The sequence below is a fragment of the Silene latifolia genome, chromosome X (genome assembly GCF_048544455.1).
Source record: "Silene latifolia isolate original U9 population chromosome X, ASM4854445v1, whole genome shotgun sequence".
Taxonomy (NCBI): domain Eukaryota; kingdom Viridiplantae; phylum Streptophyta; class Magnoliopsida; order Caryophyllales; family Caryophyllaceae; genus Silene; species Silene latifolia.
In genome coordinates this window covers 51,961,048-51,967,445 of record NC_133537.1, presented here as the reverse complement: position 1 = coordinate 51,967,445, position 6,398 = coordinate 51,961,048, and the positions used below count along the sequence as shown (strand labels likewise).

General features: G+C 40.4%; 1 non-coding gene across 1 annotated transcript; it reads left to right on the top strand.

The window, feature by feature from the left end:
- Nucleotides 1-1,971: 1,971 nt before the first annotated feature.
- Nucleotides 1,972-2,078, top strand: LOC141624584 (small nucleolar RNA R71). Its single transcript, XR_012534389.1, has one exon. It is a non-coding gene; the product is annotated as a small nucleolar RNA R71 (small nucleolar RNA).
- The last annotated feature ends 4,320 nt before the right edge of the window (nt 2,079-6,398 follow it).

The window sequence follows — 6,398 nt, the reverse complement described above, 5'->3', positions numbered from 1 at the left end:
ATATAGGGATTGAAAATCCCTTCAAACTCATCGTCCCAAAGACCACAAACTTCATCTACTTGATCACTAAAGATCTCTTGAGTTGATGGAGACAACTCTCCCATTTTCTTGTCTTGGCCAATGAGGCCATCCTCTTCATTGCTTGACTTACGTGAGCTTTTCAAGCTCTCTTTGTTATAATTCACTTGCTCTTTGAATGGAGCATCTTCAATTTTCTTCTTCCATTGGAATTCCGACTTCTTCCTATCATCCTTTCGGCTATAATGATCAACCATAAAACATGGTTCATGCAAACGGGGAGCTCTCATGGTCTTGTCTAGATTGAAAGTTATGCTCTCATCTCCCACTTCTAGAGTGAGCTCTCCATGCTTCACATCAATCACCGCACCCGCGGTGTGTAAGAAATGTCTTCCTAGAATGATTGGAATGTTGGAGTCTTCTTCCATGTCAACAATGACAAAGTCCACCGGGATGAAAAATTTCCCAATTCTTACGGGAACATCTTCCCATATCCCTAATTATATCTTCGTCGATCTATCGGCCATTTGGAGTGTGATATTGGTGCATTTAAGCTCTCCCATCCCCAACCTTTTACTCACCGAGTACGGCATAACACTCACACTAGCCCCTAGATCACATAAGGCTTTGTTGATCGTGGTGTCGCCAATGGTACACGGTATTGAGAAGCTTCCCGGATCTTTTAGTTTTGGAGGTGAACTCCCTTGAAGTATTGCACTACTCACCTTAGTGAAGGCGATAGTCTCAAGCTTCCGGATCAACTTCTTCTTTGTGAGGATGTCTTTCATGTATTTTTCATAGGCCGGCACGTGATTGATTAATTCCGTGAAAGGAATTGAGACTTCCAAATTCTTCACAATTTCCATAAATTTTCCAATTTGGTCATCAAATTTGGCCTTGGCTTGACGACTCGGAAAAGGAAGTCTAATCATAATGGGCTCCTTCTCCTTGACCTTGTCTTCATTTTTCTTTGAAATTTCTTCTTTTGATGGTTCTCCATCCTTGGAGTTTTGCACAATTTCACTAGCTTCCACAACTTCATCCTCAACTTGCTTCTTTGGTGCCTCATACCTTGTACCACTCCTCAAGTGAATGGCACTAACCGTTTCATGTCGTGGGGGATTACTTTGAGGTGGTAATTGCCCTTTTTGTCTTTGTGAGCTTGAAAATGCTAGTTGAGTCAATTGGGTTTCCAACATTTTGGTGTGAGCTAGGATGTTGTTGATGGTGGTTTCCTTTGCTTGACTATCCTTTTGCATTTGAGTGAAAAACTCTTGTTGATTCTTTTGCATTTGGAGGACCGGTTTTTGAACATCAAAACCTTGATCATTTTGTTGATTGTATGGAGATTGATTTTGGTAACCTTGGTTTTGGTTGTAAAAGGGTCTTTGATTTTGGTTTCTCATGGGAGGTGGGGTGTATGTTGGTTGAGGGTTTTGAACATTTTGGCTTTTGTATGAGAGATTTGGATGGAATTTGGTGTTTTCATTGTAATAGTTTGAATAAGGGGTACCACTCTTGTATGCTTGGAAAGCATTCACTTGTTCATTTGTTCCCCTACATTCACTTTGGTCATGTCCCAAAGTTCCACAATTCTCACATATCCCACTTGGGATTGATGAAGATGCCGTCATGGCATTAACATGATGCTTTGGTGATTTTGAGGCTTCTTCAAGTCTAGCCATAGCTTTTTCAAACTTCAAATTGATGGCATCAATGTGAGCACTAAGTTGAGCACCCAATTGAGTAATGGAGTCCACTTCATGCTTTCCTCCTCTAGTAGCCTTGCGAGGTCTACTATATTGTGAGTTATGGACCGCCATTTCCTCAATTTTGTTCCAAGTTTGATTGTCATCAACTTCGGTGAACATTCCATTTGATCCCATGTTGAGAATGTTCCTTGAATCTTCATAAAGACCGTTCCAAAATTGTTGTACCAAGAACCACTCGCTAAGTCCATGGTGAGGACATGAGCGACAAATTTCCTTAAACTGCTCCCAAGCTTCATACAAAGATTCTTCATCCCTTTGCTTAAAGCCCGTGATTTGAGCTCTTAGCATGTTAGTCTTTTCCGGTGGATAGAACTTTTTGTAGAAAGCTAGAGCCAACTTGTTCCAAGAATCAATTCCGAGAGTAGCCTTATCAAGGCCTTTCAACCATTGTTTCGCGGTGCCAATTAGAGAAAAAGGAAATAAGACCCATCGAATTTGGTCTTGAGTTACACCGGTTTGAGAAATCGCATCACAATAGTCATAAAAAGTCTCCATATGATAATGAGGGTCTTCACTAGGCATCCCCCCAAATTGGCTTCTTTCGACTAATTGGATAAATGCTGATTTGGCAATAAAATTTCCGGTTAGATGTTGTGGTGTGGGAGTACCATTGGGTAGGTTCTCCTCGGTGGGCACGGAATGTGATGAAAACTTAGGCATTGTGGGTTGATTTTGTGTTGGATTTTGTGTTTGGTTCTCCTCACCTTCTCTTGCAAAAGGGTTGATGAACTCAATAGTATTTGGTTGAATATCTACAACCTCACCAATACCTCTCAAAGTTCTCCTAGCAAGTCTTCTATTGGTTGTCAAAGTTCTTTCAATTTCGCGATCAAAGGGTAACAAGTCACCTTGTGACCTTCTAGACATGCAAAATATCAAACAACTTGAAAAAAATTAGAACAAACCTTGAGGAGTTTTACTTCCCCAAGGCAAAGAAAGACACAACTAATAACAATATAAGAAAATCTAAATCAAGTTAACACCGTCCCCGGCAACGGCGCCATTTTTTGGTCGGGACTAAATCTTTCGGTTACTTGTCGTTAGGAGCACCTAGACCAAAACACAATTTATAACTTCACAAACAACTCTACAATTAGTAAAGAGGCAAGTAAAGGTCGGATCCCAAGGGACGGGAATTGAGATGAGATTTCTATTGCAACTAGTAGTGTCTTAGGGGTGTCACAATTGGGGTTTGATGTAGAAGATTACTAAACTAAATAGCAATGAAAGTGAACAAGCAAGATGAATTAAAAGGGATGTAAACAATTGATAAAAAGCATTAGGGTGTCATGGGGTCATAGGGGATTCATGGGAATTGATCATACAAACATATTCTCAAGTTATAAGCAAGCAATTATTGTTGTGATGGATCGAGTTGGTTTATATCTTACAATTCTAGGAAAGTTTGGGTCCCAGAGCCGAATCGATTAGATTGTACAACACCTACAAGTCGACTTAGTCTTCCCTACTCAACAACATGCATGGTCTAATGAGACTCGAGTTGGTTTATGTCTTACAAGTCTCATTGAAAAGATAGGTGATGGGTAAAAAATGCAAGGATTCATAGGCTCACATTTCATCCAACATAACATGTGCATGAGTTGAGATCGCAACAAGCAAGCAAATAAACTATGAAAGCATATTAATTTAAGCATGAATCATTCCCCATGTTGGTTTCCCCTAATTACCCATTAACCCTAGCTAAGGAACTACTCACTCATTATCATGTTGAACATGCTAGCAAGGTTGTCAATCATACCAACAAAGTGAAACTTGATGAATAAATGAAAGTGATTAACAATAATTAAAGAGGAATTAAAAGAATTATACCTACTAATGATTCTAATAATAAAGCAAAGAATAAAAGAAGTACTTGAATGCTTGATTGAGAGGTTGTCAATCTCCCAATAATAACCCAAATAATCTTCAATTACCCAAAATAAAGGATGAACAAGAAAGAGATTAAGGAAATAAAACTTGTATTAAAACTTGATTAATTGTTGATTACAAGATTAAAGAGAGATTTGATTGATATTAACTACTCTAAAGATTGCTAAGAAGAACATTCTCTTCTAATTAGACTAATGGGGTATTTATAGTGGGGATTAGGTGAATGAATTTGGGTTAACTAAGGGCTTAAATGACGATTAAGTCCCTTGTTGAAGAAACGCCGGTCTTTTTGGAAAGACTCCGGTCTCTAGGGAGACTCCGGTCTCTAGGGAGACTCCGGTCTCTAGAAAAAGATGTGCATCCTTCCTTGAAGCTTGAAGAAGACGAAATGGGTCTGCCTGGGAATCCGGGCGTCTTTAGCACGGGACGGGCGGATTTGGTGGTTTCTGCCCGGGCGTCTTGGGGTGAAGACGGGCGTCTTCTGGAGTCTTTGCCCGGGCATCTTGGAGTGAAGACGCACGGATTGTGGTGGTGGAGACGGGCGTCTTCTGGGGAAGACGCACGGATTGCTGGGCAGTCTTGTTTCTTCTTCTTCTTTTCTTCCTTTTTCTTCATAAAATCCTTGGGGATTTCCTCGGAGATGCAAGGATCTTTTCTCATCATTGCAAATCTACTATAGTATGTACAAAGGCCTTCTAATCTTGTCTCTCCTTGATGCTTGGTCATTGAATTCAATCAATTTAGCCTCATTTTGCCATGAAAATGCAAGGTTTGCACTCCTTTCCTACCAAGGGATCAAAACCTCAAAGAATATGCAAAATAAAGAACTAAAGACAATAAATGACCCAAATATGCACTAAAAAGCATGGGAACAAGGCTAATTCGGGTACTAAATATGCTCTAATTATGGTCACATCAGTAGGCTTCGACGTGTGAAGCTGAACCACTTCAAATATTGTGTGTCCTTGCAGTTTTTCTTTTCGTTCATTTCATTACGTTCATAATCCCTTAGTTAATTAGTTAAAGTTTAATTAATAAACTTTAAGTAATTAATCATTGATATAAAATAAAAAGTAGGCATAAGTTTTTGAATACTCAATTCACCCCCCCTCTCGAGTATTTCGGGTGTGATAGACTCTTCAAGGGACAAGCATCGAGGATGACATCCGTAAAGGGCTCTTGTCCAAAACGGTAGGTCGTGGATATCAAGGCTCAACAAGTCGTTCTTACGGCTCTACTAGCAAGACTGATGAGGTTAACCTTCTCGAACCATCAAAGAAGGGTAACCCACAAAGAAAGTTCACAAACATTGGGGATACGTACTCCAACGCTCTGAAGAGATTGATAAAACAAGGAAAGCTCCAACACATAGGGCCTACACCTGAACCAGAAAAGAAGTCCAAGTCCTAGGACGAGAATTCGTACTAGGAATATCATAGAGGTAAGGGACACGATATAAAAAAATGTTACAAGTTAAAACATGTACTTCAAGACATGATTGAAGACGGTCGCCTACCAATACCGCCTGGAGGTAAGCCTAACAATACTCAGAATCCTCTTGAATTCAGATGATTACAAGTGAAGAATCTACCCTAGATTATTCACACCTCATTTCTCCAGTCGAAGAAGGGATCCATGCAATAGAAGATGAAGGGAACTACTCCACCATTTCCCCTACTATCACCGACTTTATCACATGGGCAAAGAGCGTGAATAGACAAGTCTCAGAACTAGAAAGTGTAGTGGCCACCCTACGTAACCCAAGTACAACACCTAAAGAACGTGTGCCACTAAATATCTCTCAAAGTGCTACAATGCAAGAAGTAGTAGCCGTGGTTGATGAGCTAATCGACCAAATCATCTACTTAGAAGCCGAAATCATAAGGTTGAGAGAACTCGCTACTATCAATGGAGTGTGGGCCGATGATGATGAAGATGAATACCTCACCGAACACTACCTAGTCAAAATCAATGAGGAAATAGTTCAAAACAGTGAGGACCAAGATATAGACTACCTTACTCGTTCGGGGCATCCATATCAAAATGCTTCTCAAAATGGTCCCATAGCAAATGGTCCAATTACCAATACCATCATTGTCACACCATATGATAGCGAGGATACCTCCACTAACCACTTACTAAAGCAACTACAGAAAACAAAGGCTGATCTTTCAGTCTGGCAAGTAGTTGCAAGCCCATTCCCACATCGCCAAGCTTTACTGCAGGCCTTGGACAAATTAAATGTGGCACATAACTCCACACCTGATGACGTAGTCAACTTGGTCTTCCAAGATTCAACTAAGCTAAGCAACCCAGTTACTTTCTCGGATGAAGATTTGCCACCTTTCGGCGATAGTCACAACTTGGCTCTATACATTACATTCATTTGCTTAAAGAAGAATGTGCCAATGACTTTGGTGGATGATGGATCGGCAGTCAACGTCATACCATTGAAAACAGCATACAAATTAGGCATGAAAGAGTCAGATTGGACCCCTACCAATCAAGGTGTTCGCGCATATGATGGTACACGACAAAAAGTGGTAGTACTAGTTAACCTTACCATATCCACATGGCCGATCGAGCGAAAGGTTAACTTCCAAATAGTGGACATCGAAGCATCCTTCAACATACTTCTGGGAAGACCTTGGATTCACGCTTCCAAAGCAGTAACATCCACCCTCCACCAAAAAATCAAGATCCCACTAGATGGAAAAG